We start from the raw sequence: 25,257 nt of genomic DNA, 5'->3' as shown, positions 1-25,257 counted from the left end.
TGAAAAGTTGGTGGTTCAAGCCCCTCCAGTATGCGTGTCTCAGTTTTTCCAATGTAAACATCATCACCATCGCTAAAGAAGATGGCGCAGAAGGCTCCACAGCCGAAACGTTGTGCTTCTTTTCTTCTCTTTTCAGCATGGAGTAAACCTTTGCTTTATCCTTTGCAGCCTAAGCATGCTGACGCAGCTACCTTTCTCTTAACGCGCCTCAATCATTATTCACCAAAACGATCAGCAGAATAAGTCGCCTTTGTGGTGATGTCACTCCTCTGCTTCACAAATGTCCTTAGTGACGGGCCATTTCTTTCTGCCATTTTTCCGGAGCGGTTATTGATTGCTCCATCATTTCCCTCTTACTTTCCATCACTAGATTGAAAAAAAAAACAGAAACAGGCTGACAGGACGACAATCAAATTGCAAAAACTCATCAAAGCACTCGATAGAGTATTTGAATCCACAAGTAGCTACGAGCAACTTTGTCCTGGCTTGCATGAAAGTCGGAAAATGTCAAAAAGAAAAAGATGGTGGCTTTTTCATATTCGTTCTTTTATTTTTAGTTCGTTGCTTCTTCTGTCCATTGTCCTCCTGCCTGGCTCTTGACCTGTGACTGCTTGAACGCACACAGTAGACTTTCATGCAGGGGATTTGTCCTGAGCCTCTGTGAAAGACCCACCCACCCCCATAAATAACTGCTCTAGAAACACATGAATGCAAAACTAAACCACAGCTTAAAGAGGAGCTTGTCATGACCGCCAGGCAGTTAAGACCAACTCTTAAGCAATCTAAACAGCACCAGCAGCGGGTGATTATTAACAAACGCCGCCGCACGAGTTAACCCACCTGCACACACTCCACCGTGCGGTACGCAGTGCTATTTTTACCATCTTTACCTGCTTCCCACTGGTATTGAGTCTACTCCTTGAGAGCTCTTCCTGGCGTTTTTTCCATTACCTCGTTTATTCTGGATATTGGACTCCCCTTCTGCCTTTTCGACTTTGGACCTCGCCTCTCACCTCGGACTGTTTGCCACCAGTGTTCTCCCTGGATAACGACTTACCTTACGCCTCTTGACCACGAAACAAAGCAAAGCAGAGCAAAACAAAATGAACAAACGAAAACCCTCACGTCCCGCACTTGCATATAACGCCGTTACTTGCCCAAGCGGTATTATACGTCATCCTAGAACTGCACCCCGGGGCGTACGGTATATGGGAACGAGCACACGCCACGAATCGTCTCGAATCACTCCCTACAGCTGTAAGGCGCTTTGAAGCGTGCACCCCCAACATTCTTCTTTGCGCATCTGTGAAAGGTAAACTCTTGAGCAAACTCTGAACCAGCTCTAAGGAAACTAATCCGATTAGACGTTACTTTGACTCATCTTTTAAGGGACCCTTGTTAATTGGAGAAATCAATGATTTCGAATGAATTCTGTATGCGTTAAAAGACAGCTATACACAGAAAACATGCAGGACACTTCTCATGATGTTTCCCGAGCCGAAACACAGTGCGTTTTTCCAAGCCATCTGACAAAGCCCGCCCACTGAAAACTGCAGCAAATCGTGTAAAGACGTTCAACTTTGTAACTACTGCACGCACAGGAAGCAGAATAAATTCCTCTTTTCAAACTGTCAAAGGTTTGCTTTGCGAACACTGCAGGACATCGCACAATCTCTTTGGAACGGGGACAAACGATTTCTTATGGGGCACAGTAAGTACAGACGTTTAAAAAGCTCAACTCATGCCGACGATGCAGCATGAAGAAGCGCAACCTAACGTTTGCATTCCTAGCAAATTCCTTTATTTTTTGATAAATAAAGACAGTCTTGTTTAACAAACAACACACACAACATTTTACATTGTCAATTCAATTCAAATCAATGTATTTCTATATAGCGCCTTTCACAACAAGGTTGTCCCAAGGCACTTAACAATGCAAGTTTTTAAGAGCCTTGTGTCTAATATGCCGCCTAGGTTACGTGCTGTCTTTTTGAGGCAAATGTTTAAATCCTCTGAGTTAAGTGCTGAAGTTATAGTAGTCCTATCAGTATTGTTGCCTCCGATCAACTGATCCTCATTTTTCTCAGAGTTGAGTAACAAAAAGTTTTCACACATCCAAGTATTTCCTTCCTTAATGCATTTAACTAAACTGATAATAGAAGAGTTGTCGTTTGGTGTAAACAAAATGTTTATTTGAGTGTCATCAGCATATGAATGAAAGTTCATATTATTTTTTCATATTATCCTACCTAGCAGCAGCATGTAGAGAGAGAGAGCAATATTGGTCCCAGCACTGATCTTCTGGTACCCCAAATTGAACTCGTGACATTGATGAAGCAGTACAATTATTAGATATTTGAACATAATGAAAACGATGAGTAAAATGTGAAGTAAACCACTGAAGGACGGTTCCAGATAAGCCAACCTCAAACTCAAGCCTGTGTAACAAAACAGAGAGGTCAACCGTGTCAAAGTCAGCTCTAAGATCTAGAAGCACAAGCACTGTTGCATTCCCCGCATCAGTAGCTAAGAGAATATCATTTATGACTCTTGTTAATGCAGTTTCAGAAACCAGACTGAAATTTCTCAAGTATATTATTTGAATCCAGATACGATTGACGTTGGGCAACAACTATTCTCCCAAGACTTTTAGATTGAAATGGGACCTTTGAGACAGGCCTGTAGTTGTTAAGAACTTGTGGATCCAAATTTGACTTCTTAAGGAGCGGTCTAACAACCGCTACCTTAAATTGATCAGGTACAATGCCTGACGCAAGCGATGCATTCATCATACTAATTATAGGTCCTGCCAGTCCCTCGAGGGAATCTTTGACTAGCTGAGTGGGGATGGGATCTAGCGAACAGGTGGTTGACTTTGTCTTACGTCTGTGTTCATGAGTCCACCATAAGAAGAAATCTGAACAGGAGTGGTGATCATGCGAGGTCACCATGGAGGAAACCACTGCTCTCCCCCCCAAAAAAACCACCACTGCCCCTCTCAAGTTTGCTAAAGACCACATGGATGTTCCACAGCAACTCCTGGAACAATGTTCTGTGGACAGACGTGACAAAAGTTGAACTTGTTGGTAAATGTGCACAGCGTTATGTTTGGAGATAACAAAACACTGCATACCAACTCCAAAACCTCATCCCACCTGGGAAGCATAGCGGAGGCTGTACGGCTTGCAATCATCGAGGGACCGATGAATTCCAAGATGTATCAGGAAAATCTACAGCAGAATGTCAGGGTGTCTGCCTGTGATCTAAAACTCGAAAGACGCTGGGTCATGCAGCATGACAAAAACAAAGGAGTACATCAACAACAGAGTGGCTGAAACAGAAGAAATTCCGTATTTTGGGATGGCCAAGTAAGAGTCCTGACCCCAATCCCATTGAAGTGCTGTGGCGTGATCTGAAGCAGGCCGTTCAGCGCAAGACATCCCAAAAATATACATGAACTGAAATAGTTTTGCATAGAGGAATAGGCCAAAATACCTCCTAACCGCTGCTCAGGTCTGACCAACCGCTACAGAAAGTGGGGGTTGAGGTTTTTGTCATAAAGGAGGTTCCACTAGCTCCTTAATATAAGGGTTCACATACTTTTTCCATCAATGACCTTGATTGTTTAAACCATTTGGTCAATAAAGAAACAGCAATGTCAAATGTTGGGCGTGTGTTGTTTGTTAAATCAGACTCTCTTTATTAATTATTATGACTTAGATAAAGATAAGATCACATGTTAGGAGCCATTCATGCAGAAATCCACATCATTCCGAAGGGCTGTTTACAAAAGTTTTTCTCCCAACTGTATGTGAGAGAAAAGCAGAGACGCTCACTGAGTAAGGTGGGGTTGCAGCTTTGCAAATCACAAGGACATTTGTACGCTCAAAATGGGACAGGAGCACCCCAGATGGGACTCAAACCCACAATCCCTGGCTTAGGAGGCCAGTGCCTTATCCATTAGGCCACTGGGACACACTGGGTTGGGTCGATCACGCTGATGAGAGCCAGTTTTTTTTTCCTTTGCTTTTTCAAAGGGATCCCCAAAATTAGGAAAGTTAGGCAGCAGAAGGTTTACTGTGACCTGAGACGGACCAGCATCCAATCACGGTGGTACACACACACACGCTCTCACTCATCTGAGCTACACGGCTACCAAGATGATCTCAGGTGCGCCGAGCTGGTACGGAACATATTGAACTGATCGACGGCGAATTGTCTCTCAGACAGGCTTTTCACTTCTGAGCTCCCTGACTGACAGTAATCAGCTAGGTAGTGAAACAGTCAGCTGCTTCTAAGCCTTAAACAGCTGCATCTCGGCGCTTCCACAGAGAGATGATTTGAAAGCCAAACATCGCCCATTGGGAACACCTTACTATCACTAGTTTAAGAGACTCTTAAGGTCTTGCAGAGGTGCCTGTCTAATAGCATGCGCTTTGCAAGCTATAGGTGTTTAGGCTGAGGCAGAATGCCTGTTAACAAAATGTTTTTCTAAAGGGGCCTCGCACTCTTTTCCAAGCAATGGTCACCATCCCCACCGAGTGTCACAATGTAGTCATGTCCTAGGACATCACCTGTTAGTCTCCATTTGTCTGCCACCAACACTTTAGGTTACGGGGTCACAACCGCACCCCGGAGACCAGAGGAGCCGTTGGCGTTCTGGCGGCGCAGATTGGGCTGAAGGTGGGGCGCTTGAATCTCGCTGTTGGAGGCCGTCTGAAACTGACCCAAGCCTTTCCCTTGAATTAAATGTAAATAAGAAATGAACCCCAGATGCTCATGGAATCAATCACGTGTTTCCTTTGAGCCGTTTCAGAGACTGCTCCAGAGTTTACCTTGCACAGATGCGCAAAGATTAATGATGGGGGTGCACGCTTCCAGGCGTCTTACAACTGTAGGGACTGATTAGAGACAATTCGTAGCTTGTGCTCATTTCCCTCTGTAACGCTTACGGCCGACAGGCACTGTGTAAGAGCCGGCGTACAAGAGCGGGTGACGTCACCGCCCTTCCCTGTGATAGCAGGACCACAGCTACTGGGCTGTGGAGAGATCTCTCTTTAGCTCACGGGGCTAGGTCGCTGCAGAGAGACGCGGAAGTCCCGGGTTTGAGCCTCCAGTCGGGATGGGGCCGACCAGATGCGGCAAGGGCGCCCGCCTGAGCCCCCGTTGCGTTACATCTCTATTCCCCGTGTTGCAGTGGTAAGATGACGTAAATTCCTGCTTCGACACGTAACGGGATTATAATCAAGTGCAGGAGCTGAGGGCTTTAGTTTTGTTTCGTTTTCCATGGCGTTCGTAAGCGCGCAAATCAAAGGCAATTCCTGCGTCTAACACGAATGTAAATGCTTTTGAAAGTGCAGTGTGGTGCAGCTTGTAAAATCCTTGTCCACATTTTTGGTTTGTTGATGTTTTTTCTGTCTGCCAAAGTTGCATTTTGACATCCGGACTGGGGGACTTTATCATTTGAACGTGAAGCCAGCCTTAAACCCTCTGAGGCGTGTCTGTCTGCCGGCACAAATCTTGTGAAAGGTATTTTTTTTAACGGAGAGCAACTTTAAAAAAGTTTCCGCAGCCACCTCGCAGTCCGTGTTAGATTATAGGAGGAATGCGGCGGTGGCGGGCTCGCTTTTGTCGTGGTCGAGTGGTTAAGGCGATGGGCTCGAAATGCGTTGGGGCTTCCCCGCGTAGGTTCGAAACCTGCCGACTCCGGCGTCTGCCGCACGTCGCCTTGTGCCTGCGCGGCAGAAGTGAAGTGCTGCTTCTCCTTTCCTGGTACTATAACAACGCGAAATCACTTGGACCCGCCGCCATGGGAAGCAATTCTTCAGATAACCACACATTTTGCGTTCGCACCTCTGGTGCTCTACTTATGCCTTTGAAAACCTAATGAATAAAGCTGAAAGAACCGACACGATATGTAGGTGCTGGTAAAGCACGCAGTAAAGAACTGTTAACAGCAAGGGTTTCAGTGGGTTAACTGAGGAGAAGGCGTGATCGCTAATTGTTGACTTTTTATTTGGTGTTAGAAACACTCTTACTGTGCATGACGTGCAACAAATGTAGCCACAGAAATTGCATCACGCTTTCATGTATGCTATTGCAGACACCAACGTTGCCTAGATAGAAAACCGAAAAAGCCGTGGGTTTGCTTGCTGGTCTGAAGGATCTCTCTTCGAATCTCTATCATTTGTCAATGGAAGTAAAAGGCGCTGCAATCTCATACGTTCAGAATCAAACCCGCAGCTGTTGTTCGACTTTTTTTTCTTGACTAATTACAACTGAGTGTCGCATGAGCAGTTACATAAACTTGTCTGGTATATTTGAACACAAATGCCGTTCTTCAATTAAAACTAACAGTACATTGTCAGGGACATTCAGTTCTATACAAACAAGAGACAGACAAGAGAATATTTCTACCGTTCATGTGGACTACGTGTTGACTTACTGATCGGAATAATTGAAAAGTTCGGGCTCATAGCCGATGCAGTGCGTGCTAATTAGAACAGCAACGCTAAGCTCTCAGCACCGTACTGAGCCCAGGTGTTTTTCTAAAGCTGTCAGGTGCAGTTCATTTACATGAAGGAAATATCTTACTGGGTACGATTACAATGCAGTAAGTAGCACAGACTACTTAGGGAGTAGCCCGATGTGTTTAAAAACAACCCGAGCCAGGCAGGAGTCGAACCTGCAATCTCCTGATCCGTAGTCAGACGCGTTATCCATTGCGCCACTGGCCCTGCTGTGACACTACAGGACTGTAACCCAGTGAGATGAGCACTGCACCTAGTAAAATATTACCCCCGGTCCATTCTTTTCCAAAAGTGAGAAACACCTGTTTTCTACATTTTGTCTGTTTTAAAACCATATCTCTTTAAACCAAACCAAGAGTTTGTCTTTTGCACTGATATTCTGATTCATTTCGATTTCAAAGAAAAAAAAACATTATCTTCCAAAACATCATAAAATTGTCCATTCTTCCAGACTCTACTTCTCTCTTGTAGTAGTACAGCAGACCTTTCCAGGTGAGCAGATCACAGAGTCCGAAATATGCTTCCTCCATCAAGCAAAGTACCTGAACATGACTCTGTCTTCATAAAAGCGCCCCTGTAATAAAGAAATTAAATCCGAAATCAAGAGGGCAGTTGCCTACTGAAGTTCAAGAAGTCATCAATTTTAACCTAGCAACACATTAAAGGCTGCATCTATACAAGTACGATTCTAGAAATGCTCACCAGATTACGTTTTAAGAAGGAACTGCGCCTCAGGTTCCGCCGAGATCTTAACTTGGATGGCAGGATTCAGAGTCCGGAGTGCGGACTGATGGCGCACGGAGGGTCCACATACTGTGGATCCCTCAGTTTTCTTCCGCGTGTTTAAACCGCCAGCGTGTGACTCCCCTGTCCCCGTGACCTCATTGCTCTGCTCTCGCCTCTGTGCAGCTGAGCCCGACTCATGGTAAAGTGGAAAAAAATATGCCCTCATTGTGGGATTTACTCTGGATCGAGGATAGATGTCACCTTTTTATCGTTGAACAGGATGTATGTGATGTGGCGACTAGGTTCAATTTTGTATCCTTTTAAAAGATTAAGGACTGGGGTGAGCGTGATTTACCACCCTTTCAGCTAAGAACCCGACATGAGCACCGTTTAAGCTGCATAGACTCGGTCGTTTAACTCTTCTCCATTAGCAGGGTTAAGGTTAAAGAAAAAAAACATTGCTGACTTCTTTTTTTTTGCCAGCCGCTAGCGCTGATTAGCAATGTTTGTATTTCATGTTTTGCAAGTTCCATCCATTTTAAGAAAAACAAGTCGCGTTAAAGACAGGAAATGAATACTTGCATTTAATTAAGTCTAGCCGTAGGCGGTTGTCTGTAAGGACCAGTTCTGTTCGAGAAAACAGAACAAAGAAGGCACCACTGGGATTCGGACTCAGGATCTCCTGTTTAAGAGACAAGCGCTTTAACCAACTAAGCCACGGCGCCCCGGGAGTGTTGTCCTTTTGCAGCCACTTGGACACACCACTCAGACACATCTGCATTCGGTGTGTGCTCCGCCTGCTCGTTGAGCAAGTTGCCACCTTTACATACAATAGCAACATCGACACCAAGAGAAAGGATGACAAATGGCTTTTATCTGGAACTTTTCATGTCCAAGGAGCTCAATGTGCTTTCTGTGTACAACAGGGCCACTGAACTCCACACTGGCCACTGAACCACAGCAGTGGCTTGCTGGCTTGACATCTCGCAAGGAAAATGTTGAAATCGCATGTGGAACAGGAAAATGACCCTCGAGTACGAGGGAAAAAAAAGAAAAAGATCATCTGGAGCGCGCCAACCCATGTCTGGACAGCCCAGTTTCATCGACGAGGTGGCCGAGTGGTTAAGGCGATGGACTGCTAATCCATTGTGCTCTGCATGCATGGGTTCGAATCCCATCCTCGTCGCTCTCTACGTTTGACGTTGGCTCTCCTTTTGTTTGCTCCAGTACTAGAGCCTTACATTTTCTAGCGGTGGCTGAACATGGTATAGTAGGCTAACGTTGGTATCGAGCAGTGGTAGTAACAGTATTTACGTGCCGCTGCTGCCAAGTGGCTCTGGGTTGAGACCGCGTTTTCACTTACTTGCAGCACAAACGGAGAAAGCGATTTTTGACAGTCTCTCGAGAGACTGCGCTAGGTGTTTAGGGATAGACTTTGTCAGTTCCCCCTGGGATGATGGCCTCTCAAATAGTTTGTGATTCCTCTAGACGTTTATACAGTAGAAGCCTGCTTCGTGGCTTAAATCCAAGCTAAGGAAACGAGTTAGAGGTCTGATGCAGAACTGCGAATTCAATGAACAGGAACACTACAGTACATTGCACTGTATGTGTGAGGAAAGCTGCCCCCTTCTGTTCCTTGTCGACCGAACAGAGGACTGTAAAAGATACCGCCAAGAAACTTTAGGATGCTGGTTGGAATCCAGCTCCAAAGATGTAATCAAAAAGTTAGAACAGAGAATCTCCCTTTGATCAAAAGCGCAACAGAACTGTTTTCCGTGGAGCAGGTTTCAGACCCGTAGACCTGTTTTATTTGTAGGGCAGGGCGCATTCCCAAACGCGAATCTTCTGTTTTAGAAATGCTTTGGGCGGCGTGAAGTGAAAATAAGAAGTGGGCTCCAGATGCACATGGAAACAATCAAGTGTTTCATCCGAGCTGTTTCAAAGACTGCTCAACAGCTTTCCTTTTACAGAGGCCCAACGATTAATGATGGGGGTGCACCCTTCAATGTGCCTTACGACTCTAGGGAGTGATTGAGACGATTCGTAGCGTGTGTTCATTTCCCTCTATTCCCCATGTTGCAGTGGTAAGATGACGTAAATTCCTGCTTCGACACGTAACGGCATTATAATCAAGTACAGGAGCTGAGGGCTTTTGTTTTGTTTCGTTTTCTATGGCGTTCGTAAGCGCGCAAAACAAAGACAATTCCTGCGTCTAACACGAATGTAAATGCTTTTGAAAGTGCAGTGTGGTGCAGCTTGTAAAATCCTTGTCCACATTTGTGGTTTGTTGATGTTTTTTCTGTCTGCCAAAGTTGCATTTTGACATCCGGACGGGGAGACTTTATCATTTGAACGTGAAGCCAGCCTTAAACCCTCTGAGGCGTGTCTGTCTGCCGGCATGTATCTTGTGAAAGGTATTTTTTTTTTAACGGAGAGCGACTTTAATAAAGTTTCCTCAGCCACCTCGCACTCCGTGTTAGATTATAGGAGGAATGCGGCGGCGGCGAGCTCGCTGTAGTCGTGGCCGAGTAGTTAAGGCGATGGATTTGAAATCCATTGGGGACTCCCCACTCAGATTCGAATCCTGCCGACTACGGTGTCTGCCGCACATCACCTTGTGCCTGTGCAGCAAAGGCGAAGTGCCGCTTCTCCTTTCCTGGTACTATAAAAATGCTACATCGCTTGGTCCTGCTTCCATGGAAAGCAGTTCTTCAGGTAATTCTACTCTCTTACCAAAGCTGTTAGGTTCCTTTCCGTGGTGAGATGGGTTGTCATGCAACGCTGCCACATAGTGCCGACAGACAAGTGTGTTGCGAGAGAAGAGAAAAGTGTTTGAAGATTTAAGAGTGTCTTAGGTGGAGCCAAAATCAAGTGTCACAAATGCAAGTGGGAAGATTTCCAATGTTTAATATGGTCAAAATAAGCGGAAGTTACCAGCTGGTCCGGCACAGTCTGCCATGCTTTTGTCATATACTGTAAAGTGGTGTGGAACTGGGTGTCGAACTGGAGCCTCACCATTTGCATAAGTGAGGCTCCAGTTATACATCGAGTGTCACATTAAATGACAAAAATGAAGAGAGTTAAAGCACCTGGAGAGGTTTTCTTACAACTTTTGAGCTGACACAGTTTTGGAAAATGTTTCCTTCACGCTGCACTGAACAACATAGGCAGCCAAGAGTCTCCAAAACAAAACAGAATGGACAGATAGGAGAAAATTCCCACTCGTCCTGAAGTTCCCAAAATCCAGCACTGAGCGTAAACAAAGTGTCTAAGTAGCGTGGGAATGCTAACCCTAACCCTAGCTGGAGTTTGAGCAATCCGGCACTGAGCGTAAGAAGATGAGTCAAAGTAACGTCTAATCGGATTAGTTTCCTTAGAGCTGGTTCAGAGTTTGCTCAAGAGTTTACCTTTCACAGATGCGCAAAGAAGAATGTTGGGGGTGCACGCTTCAAGGCGCCTTACAGCTGTAGGGAGTGATTCGAGACGATTCGTGGCGTGTGCTCGTTCCCATATACCGTACGACCCGGGGTGCAGTGCTAGGATGACGTACAATACCGCTTGGGCACGTAACGGCGTTATATGCAAGTGCAGGACGTGAGGGTTTTCGTTTGTTCGTTTTGTTTTGCTCTGCTTTGCTTTGTTTTGCTTTCCATCGCGTTGGTAAGAGCGTAAATAAAAAGGCGATTCCTGTGTCTACCACTAATGTAAGAGCTATTTCAAGTGCGACGTGGTGCGGCTTTTCAAATGCTTGTGGGCATTTCTCTGTTGTTGATTCTTTTTTTGTGTGTAACAAAGTGGCATTTTCATGTCCAGACGGGGAGACTTTATCATTCCGACATGAAGCCACCCTTAAGTCCTCTGAGGCGTGTCTGTCTGCAAGGCTTGTATTTTGGAAATGTTTTTTTGAAACGGAGAACGACTTTGAAATAGGCTTCCGCCGGCGCCTCGCGATCCAGGTAAGATTGTAGCAAGAACGCAGCGGCGGTGGGGCTTGCTGTAGTCGTGGCTGAGTGGTTAAGGCGATGGACTAGAAATCCATTGGGGTCTCCCCGCACAGCTTCCAATCCTGCCGACTACGTTGTCCGCCTTCAGTCGGTGTGTTTCGGCACAAGCAAAGAAGCGCGCCTCTTTGCTGTTCCTGGTGGTTTTAAAACGCCCAATCGCTTGTACCCGCTGCCTTGGAAATAAGTTCTTCAGCGTCCGCAAATGGCATTTTGCAGCTGGAAGCAGATGTCGACGCGTTTTGCACAGAGCACCAAAAAAGCGTCTTTTTTGAAGGCTCAGGCAGTGAGCATTGGTGGTTCAGTGGTAGAATTCTCACCTGCCACGCGGGAGGCTCGGGTTCGATTCCCGGCCAATGCAGTGGCTTTTGCAGCGAGCGGCTCCATCACTTGCATCCCCTTGCAACTCGCAACTGAAAACCCACTGAAGCTAAGCAGGTGTGAGCCAGGTCAGTACCTGGATGAGGATGAGCTACAGGGAAAAACAAAGCTTCCAGCTGGAAGCGGTGTTAATGGTGCCGGCGGGGGGGGGCGCTCACCCTGAGGTCTGTGCGGGTCCCAATGCCCCAATATAGTGACGGAGATGCTGTGTTGTAAAAGGGTGCTGTCTTTTGGATGAGATGTAAAACCGAGGTCACAGCGCTCTGTGGTCATTCAAAATGACCACCAAAACCTTTGACAAAAGCTCTTGGTAATTGATGGTCTTCAATAATGCTTCTCCTTTAGGTACATTTTAAATCAGCTGAAAAATGCTGTGAAATGGGGGGGCACTTCAGGCCAGTGTAGGATTTGGGTTACAAGAACCATGAAACTGCACGAGAAAGCCCGTACACTGAATTACACAGCTTTCTATTCAAAGGAGGACAAAATTCCCTGAGTTTGATTTTTTGCAACACAGAGAGGAGCACTGTCGTGAGGCTGGTTAGCTCAGTTGGTTAGAGTGTGGTGCTAATAACGCCAAGGTCGCGGGTTTGAGCCCCGTACGGGCCAGGTCTAGGTCCAGGTCCCTGTTTGTGAAACAGGCAAATGACTGTCTCAGGGGCCCATTCCTCATTCTCAAGACACATGTATGCAGTATGTACACCGTGCATTGAGCAATAGGGACTGAATACACCACAGGTAAGGTTAGAAGTCATTCTGAGGTGCCACATATGAGGGATACAGCTAGGCATCCAAAATGTAGGGTTTGAGACCCTTCAGGAGTACTGCATCCTTTGAGACAGACCTGTGCATGTTAAACAAATGATCATTTCTTTTGGCATTAGGGACTAAATATACTAAACATATGATGCTAAAATGTTATTTTCACATATATTAATGTAATAAATGATTGCTTATGCTTTATAAACAAATCTAATTAAAATAAAAGCTTAAGTTTTGTATTTATCTTGTACCATAGAACAAGATTTTCTTTGTATTTCAAGCCCACAAAGTGTCCAAATGACGCACTACATGATATAAGGAAGATTATCACATGCATATCGGTATTATCTTTCTTATGAAAATGCATTCCTTTCATTACCTTTTACTTTTTAAAATGAACTCAAATTGAGTATAATGTAATAATTTAAGTAGAATAGATTCTAATAATATAATGATCCAGTGTTTTGCACTACTTCACTGCTTCACTGCTCTATGCCATCTGGAAATAAATCCTCAGACTGCTTACTGCCCTGGGCATGTACCAATAAATTAAAGGAGCACATCTGTTTATCACTGCGTTGAAGCAGGAGACACACAGTCTCTGCAAACACATCCTAGATACAGTGTTCCAGCACCTTTGACCTCATCCAGAACGTATCATTTCTTGAAAGGGATTGCTGTCCGAATGCACATCTGAATCCCAAACAGAATCTCTAGTAAAATACGATCATTTGTGAAACAGGCAAATGACTGTCTCAGGGGCCCATTCCTCATTGTCAGACACATGTATGGAATGCTTTCACCGTGCATTGAGCAATAGGGATTAAAAACACCGCAGGTAAGGTTAGATGTCATGTTCTATGATCATTTCTTTCAGCATTAGGGACTAAATATACTAAACGTATGATGCTAAAATGTTATTTTCACATATATTAATGTAATAAATGATTGCTTATGCTTTATAAACAAATCTAATTAAAATAAAAGCTTACGTTTTGTATTTATCTTGTACCATAGAACATGATTTGCTTTGTATTTCAAGCCCACAAAGTGTCCAAATGTTCTATGATCATTTCTTTCAGCATTAGGGACTAAATATACCAAACGTATGATGCTAAAATCCTGAAAAAAGGATGTGCTCCATCTCGTCAGTAGATTGGATTCCAAAACTGATTTGGGTCAATATACATTACCTTTGAAATTAAAGTACAGTCTACTGTAGGGAACCATCAACTTAGAAAGCATTGGCCTTCCCTGGGGGTCAGGTAGGTGCAAAAGATAAACCTTTATCCTATCTTTATCTTAAGATAAGTGGCCAAGCAGTATTTTTCCAAGTTTCACCAAGCACATCATGTTGCCATAGTAGACAAAGTTCTATAAAATGTTAAATAACTTTTAAAAAAAGCATCTTGGTCTTACAGTACTGTACAAGGTGAATTAAACTGTCCCTGGTAATAAAAAGTAATTAGAAGCATCTCAGAAACTTTATCTCTAGAAACATTAGCTGTTTTATATCATGTAATTTAGTGTGATGTTGTCAGAATTCAAGGACATTATCACACACAGAAATTGGTTCAGTTAAATCTAAAAAACACAGCTAAACATGGGTTTAAATGTAACAGAAGTCTTACCTCTTGTCAAAAGATTTAATTCAAGAAGCGATGTAATAAATTATTGCTTATGCTTTATAAAGAAATCTAATTAAAATAAAAGCTTAAGTTTTGTATTTATCTTGTACCATAGAACATGATTTTCTTTGTATTTGAAGCCCACAAAGTGTCCAAATGATGCACTACATGATATAAGGAAGATTATCACATGCATATCGGTATTATCTTTCTTATGAAAATGCATTCCTTTCATTACCTTTAACTTTTTAAAATGAACTCAAATTGTGTATAATGTAATAATTTAAGTAGAATAGATTCAGGTAGGAAATATAGAGTCATGATGTTTATGGCTGACATCATTTCACATGGGTGAATTTTAAGCTAAGAAATAAAAACATTTACAATGAAGATACCATTGCTTAATTTTAAATGCCTTTAAAAAATAAATACCTCCTGAGAATAATTTGCCACTCCCAGATCCTTGGTAAGGTACTGTTTGAATCCAATCAGGAGAGGAGCATCCAGGGAGTGCTTTCTATAGAGTCCAGCTTGGGCCACTCTCTTCCGGCCTGCTGATACTTTTTAACTACTCAGGGCCTGTAAGGATATAAAACACCGGTTTAAACATTTTATACCTATAAGACAAATTAGAATTTTAGTAAAAAATTGATACATCTGAAAAATAAAAAGTCTTACTGCTGATAGAGTTCTTCAGAGCTCACATCTTCCCCTTCCTTATCCGCTTCTGTTTCAGTTTCTAGAGCAGCCTCTGGCATCTCTTCCTCCTGGACAGCGGCCTCTTGCTCAGGGCCGCTGGAATGCAGGTAGATTCTTTTCAACATGCTTTTACATAATATGTTGTAACAATGATTTCAAAAAGAAACTACAGAAGCCTTACAGATTAAAAATATCTCACCTTGCCAATGTGTCTTCAGGCTTCCCATGTACAAAAAGGCCCAAGGACTCTAGCAGTCTTACAACCACTATCCTGTTTGCCTCACCAGACACGATCTCTATTCTGTGGTAATCCACGATGACCCCGTTCTTCAGGTGATTCATCATGTCCTCCCTCGCCTGTTGAGAGGCCATCCTGATCTTTTCTGCCGTGGCGTGCTTCATACACGCCCTCTTCAAGTGAGCAGGAAGCTGATCAAGAGTATTCAGGCACATCTTGCACACCAGGGGAATCCTCGCGGGTTTCCTTTGAAAATAAATAATACCATCTGTGTATAGAAACAAGCTAAGACTGATTTCTTAAATTATCCTTAATTTTCTCTCTCATAGTTTGAGCATAATGATTTTATTGCATTTATATAAGAATTGCTCATTGCTCCTAAATAAATAATGGTTTCATAAAAAAGTGAACACTTACTTGGTCTCAGTCACAGACTTTCCAATAGAAGCCATTGTGGAGTTCAGCAACTGCAGGTCCTAGAAGTGGGGAAGGAATTTTAAAAGAGAAATTGAATTACAATACAGAAGGAATGGCTGAGGGATCACTGAAATATATATATACAAATTCCAAAGACTGAGTCCATATAGAAACAACTACCTTTCATTTTCAGTATAAGAAAAAAAAACATTATCTTCCAAAGCATCATAAAATTGTCCCTTCTTCCAGACTCTACTTCTCTCTTGTAGTAGTATAGCAGACCTTTCCAGGTGAGCAGATCACAGAGTCTGAAATGATCTTCCTCCATCAAGCAAAGTACCTGAACATGACTCTGTCTTCATAAAAGCGCTCCTGTAATAAAGAAATTAAATCCGAAATCAAGAGGGCAGTTGCCTACTGAAATACAAGAAGTCATCAATTTTAACCTAGCAACACATTAAAGGCTGCATCTATACAAGTACGATTCTAGAAATGCTCACCAGATTACGTTTTAAGAAGGAACTGCGCCTCAGGTTTCGCCGAGATCTTAACTCGGATGGCAGGATTCAGAGTCCGGAGTGTGGACTGATGGCGCACGGAGGGTCCATATACTGTGGATCCCTCAGTGATCTTCCGCGTATTCAAACCGCTAGCGTGTGACTCCCCTGTCCCCGTGACCTCATTGCTCTGCTCTCTCCTCTGTGCAGCTGAGCCCGACTCACGGTAAAATGGAAAAAAATATGCCCTCGACGTGAGATTTATTCTGGAGCGAGCCAGTGTTGCGCATAGCTGCCTTCAAAGCAGTTAACCCAGGTTCGATTCCCGGCCAACGCAGTTGCGAATGTTTTCAAATGCTGTCATGAGCCTTGGATTGTGACTAGCAAAGCGAAGCCTTTTGAAAGAGCTAAAGCACTGCAAAACGGAATTGAAGGAGAACCTTACAGGGGATTCTGAGCAGTGTCTGCATACATGCAGTCAGATAAAGGTGCCGAAAGCTTGAGCTACTCTCAATGTCATGCTGCCCTTCCCCGGAGTAAATCTGTTACATTGAAAGAATGCTTCTGGCAGGTTCAAAAAGGGACCCTTGTTAATTGGAGAAATCAATGATTTCGAATGAATTCTGTATGCGTTAAAAGACAGCTATACACAGAAAACACGCAGGACACTGCTCATGATGTTTCCCGAGCCGAAACACAGTGCGTTTTTCCAAGCCATTTGACAAAGCCCACCCACTGAAAACTGCAGCAGATCGTGTAAAGACGTTCAACTTTGTAACTACTGCACGCACAGGAAGCAGAATAAATTCCTCTTTTCAAACTGTCAAAGGTTTGCTTTGCGAACGCTGCAGGACATCGCACAATCTCTTTTGAATGGGGACAAACGATTTCTTATGGGGCGCAGTAAGTACAGACGTTTAAAATGCTCCACTCATGCCGACGATGCAGCATGAAGAAGCGCAACCTAACGTTTGACAGACAAAAGCCAGGCGCCGCTACGAGCAATATGAAACCAAACTGACAGCACACGGCGTTTCGCGCTGACACAAAAGTAATCTCGACAGACGCCGTTCTCTGCATAAAGCTGAAAGAGCTAAAGAGCGTTTCTGTTGAGACGTAACAAGCTCGTTTCTTTCTACCATGATATCACCGTGACCAAATCTGTCTTTAAACACCTTGCTCAGTCTCTGACGAGACTGTCAAAAATTGCTCTCGCCGATTGTATTGCAAACCGGCGGAAGTGGGGTATTGGGAAAAGTTTTCAACTAGCAATAATCGCGCCTCGGCTAAACCTCACAGGCTACGATACTGCCACTGCGCAAAGCTGACGGTTGCCAGGCAACCGCGGGGATCCTATGGAAATCGTTATCGATCGTCTCATGGCATGTCGTTGCTATAACGCTTCATATTTGTCGTCTTCTTCTTCTTCTAGCTTGAGGTTTTGAAGAATTTCATGACAGACAAGGGCTCCGTTGGGAACAAAGGGCGTTGTGAGAAAACCGTTGCTTATTTTCAGCAGCAGAAATACAACCCTTTAAATACAAGATGACAGAACAATGACGAAGGGCATGCCGGGAGGAACTCATGCACTACAGAGGAAAGGGGGCGGGCACGTACAGTTCACATTCAAGCCACAAGTACTCTTCTTGGATGTTGCACAAACAAATCCTAACGTCTTGAAAGCATTGCAGCATGTTTGTGTCCCACTTCCCGTGGCTGCGGGACGACTGACACGAACGGACAAACACAATCTGTGGCGTTTAGCGTGACATAGTCTTGCAGGCATAGTGCTGTCTCACTGCAATATTATACCGCTGGAGGAAACAGTCCATCTGGCCATGAAACTCATTTGAACGTTTAGCTACAGCAACTAACAATATCATGATTTATTCAGGATGTGTGGAATCAGCACGTCCCGGAGACAGCTTCCGAAATCGTGAGCATTCTCTGGTGGTAGGGGCGTTCAAGATGGCGCTCAGGTGGGAGGTAAAGTTTAGTGGTTGGGGAGTTTTTTTGAGTTTTTCATGACCTGAATGTTAATTTTTGCTTTTTTTGACTACAGAAAAATAAGGACTTAACACTAGTTGTTTAAACTTCAGTTATAATTGAAAGAAAAAAAACCTTTTTAGGTTTAAAAAGTCCGATATGAGTAACACTGGGAAAAGAAAAGAGAGTGCTGGGTCTTCGAAGGAGAACTCTAAGATACCTCAATCGTATATGTATAGCACTACAAAAAAATCGATGGCAACTAAAGGGAAAAGTGAAGCAGCTGCAGGGGCAGCAAGAGGGCGGAGGCGCCGCGCGCCCGGCCGACGTGTTGGACCGGTGCGCTTTACGTGCTGAAATAAACACGCGACAGCCCCGAAATGTTTCCAGAGTGCTGTGCACTGAAGACTTGCCTGGTGCTCCTCCGTGCAGATTGTTTGTCCTCCTCCAGTGCGGGATGAGCCAACACAAGGGAGCGCATTCGCCAACATCCAGGCACGCAATGCGATTTGGAAAGCAGCTCCTTTCCAAAGAGTTGCACACGAACGATCCTTCAGTCCCGCTCGGGGGGCACGGAACCCCCGCCACACACAGCTTCAAGTAGCGAGTCAGGCGCCGGGGCTTTCGCTTATGGCCACACCACCCTGAACATGCCCGATCTCGTCTGATCTCGGAAGCTAAGCAGCGTCGGGCCTGGTTAGTACTTGGATGGGAGACTGCCTGGGAATACCAGGTGCTGTAAGCTTTTGCTCTCCCGGCCAGCAGGGGTCGCCGTTGGTGCCGTAGGCTTTGGGAGGAAAACCTGCAGGATGGAAAGGTGATCTATAGCCTCATCTCTAGAGATGTTTTGTTGCTGTGGCATGTGTGTGACCCATATTCAAAAAAAAAAACCCGTCTGTAAAACGAATATCGAAGCTGCCTCTAAATCTGCAAATGAAGATGAGTCGATAAACCACTCGTTTTTCGTATAACTAGACATATATTCATTTGTTACCGATTTCATTCATTGAGCACGGATACAATAGAGGTACAGCCATTCACTGTTTGACATGTCTGCACTGGTACAGAACCGAGCAATCAGAAAACGGGTGAAACTGTCTTTAGACTCAGCATACAGTACCGAGGCCCCCCATGACCAAATAAAGGCTAACCTCGATAATCAGCCTAAAGAACGCAGACTACAGCAAAACGACTGACTTTGAAAAGGGAATGAACGTCCGGAAGGAGTAGTGGAACTAGCTTGAGATGCTTCTCCGGACCCCTAACTAAAAGCCAGCGAGAACCAGCAGCGGCGTCCACTCCTGTCAACCGGGATCCTTCCGCAGCCACGCAGCTCGTGGTGTCCTAACCCTCCCGTATCTGATTTTGGACCAAGCACATCAGGGGAGAGCGCGAACGCAGTCCCCCACTACCAGAAATTATGCAGTCGAGATTCCCACATTTGGGGAATTCGCAGGGGTCAGCACAGCCGGAGTGCAATGGCCGAGCCTCGCCCTGGGCGAACCGATTTCGATTTTTAAGAACTTTATTTCCTTTTCACAAAAAAATACAGGAAATCACAAATCAGAAAGCTTTACATTAATATACATACTTAAAACAGTATATATGATCACATCTCATTACATTTTGACACGGTAACAGTTACATAGCAACAATTTTCTTTTTTTCTGGTGCAAATCACATTCTTTATTTAAACATGATAATGTTTTTCACAGTTTCTTGAGATACTGTCCAATGCCCTCTATTTCCCACAGATTTTCTGCTTCCTCCCTCCCTTCTCTCCACAGATCTCTGAGGTAATAGTTCTCTCGGGTGATGAACAGGGCCAGGCTACCTGCTGCCTTGACTGGGACCTCGATGCCTTTGAACAGCCCCATGTTCCTCACTCTCCACAGGGCGTCTTTCCCACTGTTCACCACGGCCCAGATCCTGTCAAACACGTCAGGAGGAAGTTTGACAGGAGAGATGCCGTATATGATGAAAGCAGCGGTCAGGGTAAATTGGGGCGAGAGAGCCTGCAACCAATCTTCAAACTGTGCCCAGAAGGCCTTAGCAAAAAAGCAGGACCACAGGAGATGGGTCACAGTCTCCTCCTCGCCGCAGCCCACCCTAACGCAGCGAGGGCTGGGGGTGAGGCCCCTACGGTACAAGAAAGTTCGTACCGGTAAGCACTGGTGGACGACACTCCAGGCTAAATCTCTGTGAATGTTGCACAGAAATTTAGAGGATGTGTGTTTCCACACCTTCCTTGTTTGGGCTGATGTTAAAATGCCCACAGGGGTCTGCCTATTGTTCTGGGGTGCTACGAAATCTTCCAGTTTTTGGACGCTGACATCTCGGAGGGGAATATGGCCAATTGGGTGAGATCTTAGAAAACTTTTAACTGTCCCATAAATTGCAGGGCATGTGTCAGAGAGTGGGACGTCCAGCTTGGGTCTGACACCCCACACTCTGAACACCTCCCTACCTACCCAGAGCCTGGAAAAATAAGTCCAGGTACGCGCTGCAGGTGCTGTTGCAAAGCCTCTCAGCACAGAGGCCAGGAAAATGCACAGCAGCTTCGTAGCAATATCTGGGACAGACTTCCCCCCTGAGGGTAGCGGCCTGTACATTATTTCCCTTCTGAGTCTTTCCTGCTTCCCACCCCATAGAAATTGAAACATCAATCTCCTCAGCACCGCCGCAACACGGTGTGGGATTGGGAAGGTAGAAGCCAGAAAATTCAAGACAGGCAAGAGCTCGGCTTTGATGACCAGCACCTTCCCTGTCATGGTGAGGTCTCGGTCCTTCCATTGCATCAGTTTTTTGTTTAAGATTGGCAATTTGTTCTGCCAATTTACTGTTCCCATCTCTTCTCCAAAATACACCCCCAGGACCTTAATTCTCTTCTCTTGCAGCCTGAGATCATGTCCTTCTTTTGGCTCCCTCCAGTTCTGATAAAAAATCTCACTCTTAGATGTGTTAATTTTTGCGGAGGAAGCCAAAGAGAACCGATCACAGCACTGCAGAGCTCTGCTAATTGAGGCATTGTCAGAGAGGAGCAGGGTGACGTCATCCATGTATAGAGACGTCTTTACCTCTCCTCCCCCACTTCCAGGCACTGGTATCCCATTAATGGCCTGATCCTGGCGCAAGGCACAGGCTAAGGGCTCCATAGCCAAAACGAATAACAAGGGGGATAATGGGCAGCCCTGCCTCACCCCTGAACAGACTTCAAAGGTGCGTGATCTATTGCCATTAACCATGACTCTGCTGTTGCTACCTGTGTACAGCAGGTTAATCCACTTTCTCATGATGGGGCCAAACTTCATTTGCTCAAGTACCGATGTTAAGTACTGCCGGTTTAGGCGGTCAAAGGCCTTTTCTAGGTCTACACCTAAAATGCACAGAGGGAGGGAGCGATCCTCAGAGTACAGACAGACATCCCTCAACAAGGCCAGGTTGTCGCTCATCAGGCGTCCTGCTATCCCACAAGTCTGTTCTTTCCCTACCAGTGAGGCCACTACATTTTGTAGGCGCAGGAAAAGGGCTTTGGACAGGATCTTAGTGTCCACGCCTAACAGGCTGAGGGGTCTCCAGTTCTTTATGTCATTTTTTGCTCCTTTCTTAAACAAGAGAGAGATAGTGCCTTCTCTTAAGGAGTCAGGCAGCAATTCTGTCTTGTAGCTTTCCTCGAATAGGAGCAGTAGCGGATCCTGAAGCAGATCCCAAAAGGTGCAATAAAATTCTTTAGGGAGCCCGTCAGCACCCGGAGTTTTCCCCTTCTGTAAGCTCTCCATAGCCTGTCTCAGCTCTTCTACTGTCAAATCCCTCTCAAGTACTTCCCTATCTTCTTCACTCAAAATGTTTTCTAGCTTTGAGGTAAAAAAATGAATATCTTCATCCTTTACCTCTGTAGAACTGTACAGTCTTGAGTAGAAGGCCTCGGTGCAGGAGAGGATAGCACTCGGCTCTGTTCTCTCTCGTCCCTCCTCATCAACTACACTTTCCATGACAGTCTTGGAGCCTACCACTTTCCTGAAAAAGAAGCGAGTACACTTCTCATTTTCTTCCAAGAACTGCACTCTGCTTCTTAACAGCACTCCTCGACTACTTTCTTCGGCTATGCTCCGGATGTCCTTTTTTAAAAGGGCGATATCCTCGAGCACATCGAAGCCACTGTGCAGCATCGTGTAGAGACGCTGCAGCTGCCTCTGTTTCCTGGCTAGCACTCCTCTCCGTCTGGCAGCAGCCTTCCTTCCCTCAGCCATGAAAAAGGCCTTTGTCCTCACCTTCACCTCCTCCCACCACTCTCCTACTGACCCGTACAGACACTGCAAGGACAGCCACTGTGATAGTTTCTCCTTGTAGCGGGATACTACCCCCTCGTTCTCTAGCAGCTTTGTGTTGAGTTTCCAGAGGCCTGGGCCAAAGACAGTCCCGCCCTGGAGTTCCACTCTACACCCTAAAGCCTGATGATCTGAGAAGAAGACAGGCTGAAGAGTGACCCCAACAACTTTCACTCTCTCTGAGACAAAGCAATAGTCAATTCTGGAGCTGCTATTCCTCCCTGACCATGTATATCCTGCTGTTGTGGGATATATACATCTATATGTGTCTGAGAGTTTAAAGTCTTGAACTAAGTTTTGCAGGGCCAGTGAGCTGGAATCCAATTTTATCGGCGAGCTAGACTGCCTGTCTGTGTGCTCTAAGATACAATTAAAATCCCCTCCCACTATCACGTCTGTGCTGCATAACAATAGGGGGGAGAGTGCCTTGAGTAGCTCCACCCTTCCTCCTACGTCAGTAGGGCAATACACATTGATTAGCCGCAGGTTAACGGTCCCCCATTCCACATCCACACACAGCAACCTGCCATCTATGACCCTCTGAATACTTTTCAATTTGAATGCCCATCCTTTGAAAAGAATGGCCACGCCAGAGGCTCTGTTGTTATTGTCCCCTGACCAAACAGAAGGCCCTTTATCCCACCTATCTTCAAAACTTTTATACCTCTCTTGATAGGCTAAAGCACACTCCTGCAACATCAACACATCTCCCTCTCTCTGCTGGAGGTAATCAAAGACAGACTGGCATTTAACTCTGTCATTGATACCTCTTGTGTTAAGAGAAATTATGTTAAGAGCCATATTACATAAGAAAGTGGAACCAGTCTTTACAAAACACATTTCTCTTCGGTCTCACCTGTTACCTTTTTCTTTTTCTTTTTCTTCTTACCAATTTCCTGCCAGCCATCCTCTGAATGAGCCTTCATCAGGGTGGCAGCAGTAAAAGCGTTCACAGAGTCCATTTCAAGGAAGGGGGTAGAGGGAGGGGTGGAGAGGTTCCAGCTGTCCCCATCGCCATGCTCTCCTTCCTCCTCGCTCGGGGAGAAAACAGAGTCATTTTTTCTTTTCCTCAAGTCCAGCTCCTGGGAGCACTGAGGGGAAAGGGGTGCAGCCGATGCACCAGTCTCCTCTTCCCCCTCACCCACCAGCTGCTGCAGATCCTCCGTGATGGACTGGATGGAGGAGAGGAGGGCATCTGTAGCACTTGCAGAGTCTGAGAAAAGCAGCTCCGCTGAATCCTGGGTATCCTCGCTGGACCCGCTCCACCGGGGGGCCCCACACTGGCCCTCGTTCTGAGGAGCAGGAGTGGGGGAGGGGTCCTCGCTGTTCTCGGGGGTTTTCAAACCCTCGTGCTTGTCTGGTGCAGTCTGCGGTTGTGGGGGCGTAGTGGATTTCTCTTCCACCAGCCCCGGAGCCACAGCAGGACTGATCCTGGCTGGAGGCTGAGAGTCTTTGTCCAACAAGGGTTCTTTGTTTGACTTGTTGTTTGCTTTGGATTTTCGGGCCGGTTTGGCTGAAACAAGCACTGCCTCATCCTTTCTCATTTTGAGTTTATTGGCGTAGGCGTGAGGGCAGTTCTTAAAAACGTGTCCTTCCGAGCCACATAAATTGCACTTTGGCAGCATTGAACAGTCAGAGGCTAAATGTCCCTGTTTGCCACAGGTCTTGCAGCATTTCACAGTGCAGGACGATGCCAGGTGTCCCACAGCACCACAGCGCCGACACACCTTTGGTTGTCCCACATAAAACACATAGCCATTGCAGGCGCCCAGCCGGATTGTAGAGGGCAGGTGCCTTAAGCCTCCATTTACGCTGTCCGGTAGCAAGCGAACCTCGAATTTCCTTGCTCCTGTTTTTATACCATCAACATCTCTAACCTCAGTTCCATGGTGGACGGTGCAGTACTGGTTAAGCCAGGTGTGAATGTCCTCCGTCTTTGCCAGTTCCGAGAACATAACAACATGCACCGTTTTCCTCTCTCTCTGTGTCAGAGGCTGCAAGTTGATCTTCTCAAGTGCAGGAACTTTGCCTCTTTTTGCCTCAAACACATCCACGCATTGTTCAAACAGAGGATAGGTAGCAAATACAACCTCAAATGCTTTCTGACCTGGGAGAGCGAAGATGAAATCCAAGTGCCGAGGTTCAAAGCCAAGTTCCTTCTGTAACACTTTTCTGCTGAACTGCATACGATCCATGAAGAGGTCATCCAAGAGCTCAAAACGTACAGCATTCTTACGGGATCCAAAGGTTGCCATTTCAAAAACCACAAATCGAACACTGCTTCCAACAAAAGAAAAACAATCCAACTACTCCACCTACAGGCTGATCAAGGTATCTCCCCTGCCAGGTAAGTATGAGTTAAACAGGCCCCTGCAAGCGGCCCGCACCCACAGCACAAATCGCGCAGCCTAGGCCACCTCCTCGCCCCGCACGCCACCGCCTCCTGCTGGGCCCACTCTTTCACACACTCACACGCCACACTAACACTCAAAAGTGTGGGCAAAACGAGAAAATGAGCGCGCCGTTTCCTACACATCTGCAGTCGCCGTTGCGGATTCGCAGCATGTCCCGGGATGCAATTCGGCCTCATTTGCATAACTCCAGACCGGCAGATCGCCACGCAAGCTCGCGACGTGCGCCTGCCACACACCGAACAAACCTTTTCAGCAATTTCCAAAAAACGGGCCTGCTCGCCTGCCCACAAGGCTCCGTCTCTTACCTGCTCTCCAGAGCCTGCTGCCTTCTGTGCTTTTCTCTCGGCACCGCTGCAGTGCACACAACTCCTGCAGCGGGAGGGGGGGAGAAAGTTCCCGCGCTCCGCCGCAGGGAAGGCTCGCTCCGTGCGCACACGTCCTTTCGATGCCAGTCCAACAAGTGCTCCGCATTAGCTGCGTCGGGGCTCCGGCGTGTCGCACCTCACCTCACCTCGCACTGCCCCCTCCTTGAATGTCTGCCGCTGGGCATGCCCCGCTCTCCTCCGCCTTATCTTATCGCGTGTGAGCACCGACAATGGCCACAATGCCGGGGAATGGCACCTGTAAAGTGTTAATTGGGGCAAAGGAAC

The 25,257-nt window shown here is 45.8% G+C and overlaps 6 non-coding genes across 6 annotated transcripts; 2 read left to right on the top strand and 4 right to left on the bottom strand.

Moving 5' to 3' along the window:
- Positions 1-3,902: 3,902 nt before the first annotated feature.
- trnar-ccu (transfer RNA arginine (anticodon CCU)) lies at positions 3,903-3,975 on the bottom strand. Its single transcript has one exon. It is a non-coding gene; the product is annotated as a tRNA-Arg (tRNA).
- Positions 3,976-6,664: 2,689 nt separating this feature from the next.
- On the bottom strand, positions 6,665-6,737 carry trnar-acg (transfer RNA arginine (anticodon ACG)). Its single transcript has one exon. It is a non-coding gene; the product is annotated as a tRNA-Arg (tRNA).
- Positions 6,738-8,360: 1,623 nt separating this feature from the next.
- trnas-gcu (transfer RNA serine (anticodon GCU)) lies at positions 8,361-8,442 on the top strand. Its single transcript has one exon. It is a non-coding gene; the product is annotated as a tRNA-Ser (tRNA).
- Positions 8,443-17,063: 8,621 nt separating this feature from the next.
- LOC138228227 (U4 spliceosomal RNA) lies at positions 17,064-17,205 on the bottom strand. The gene has a single exon (XR_011185313.1). It is a non-coding gene; the product is annotated as a U4 spliceosomal RNA (small nuclear RNA).
- Positions 17,206-18,491: 1,286 nt separating this feature from the next.
- Positions 18,492-18,610, top strand: LOC138228391 (5S ribosomal RNA). Its single transcript, XR_011185471.1, has one exon. It is a non-coding gene; the product is annotated as a 5S ribosomal RNA (ribosomal RNA).
- Positions 18,611-19,245: 635 nt separating this feature from the next.
- On the bottom strand, positions 19,246-19,415 carry LOC138228125 (U1 spliceosomal RNA). Its single transcript, XR_011185220.1, has one exon. It is a non-coding gene; the product is annotated as a U1 spliceosomal RNA (small nuclear RNA).
- Between the last annotated feature and the right edge of the window lie 5,842 nt (positions 19,416-25,257).

The sequence above is a fragment of the Lepisosteus oculatus genome, unplaced genomic scaffold, assembly GCF_040954835.1.
Source record: "Lepisosteus oculatus isolate fLepOcu1 unplaced genomic scaffold, fLepOcu1.hap2 HAP2_SCAFFOLD_40, whole genome shotgun sequence".
Taxonomy (NCBI): Eukaryota; Metazoa; Chordata; class Actinopteri; order Semionotiformes; family Lepisosteidae; genus Lepisosteus; species Lepisosteus oculatus.
This window is presented reverse-complemented; position numbering and strand designations above follow the sequence as displayed.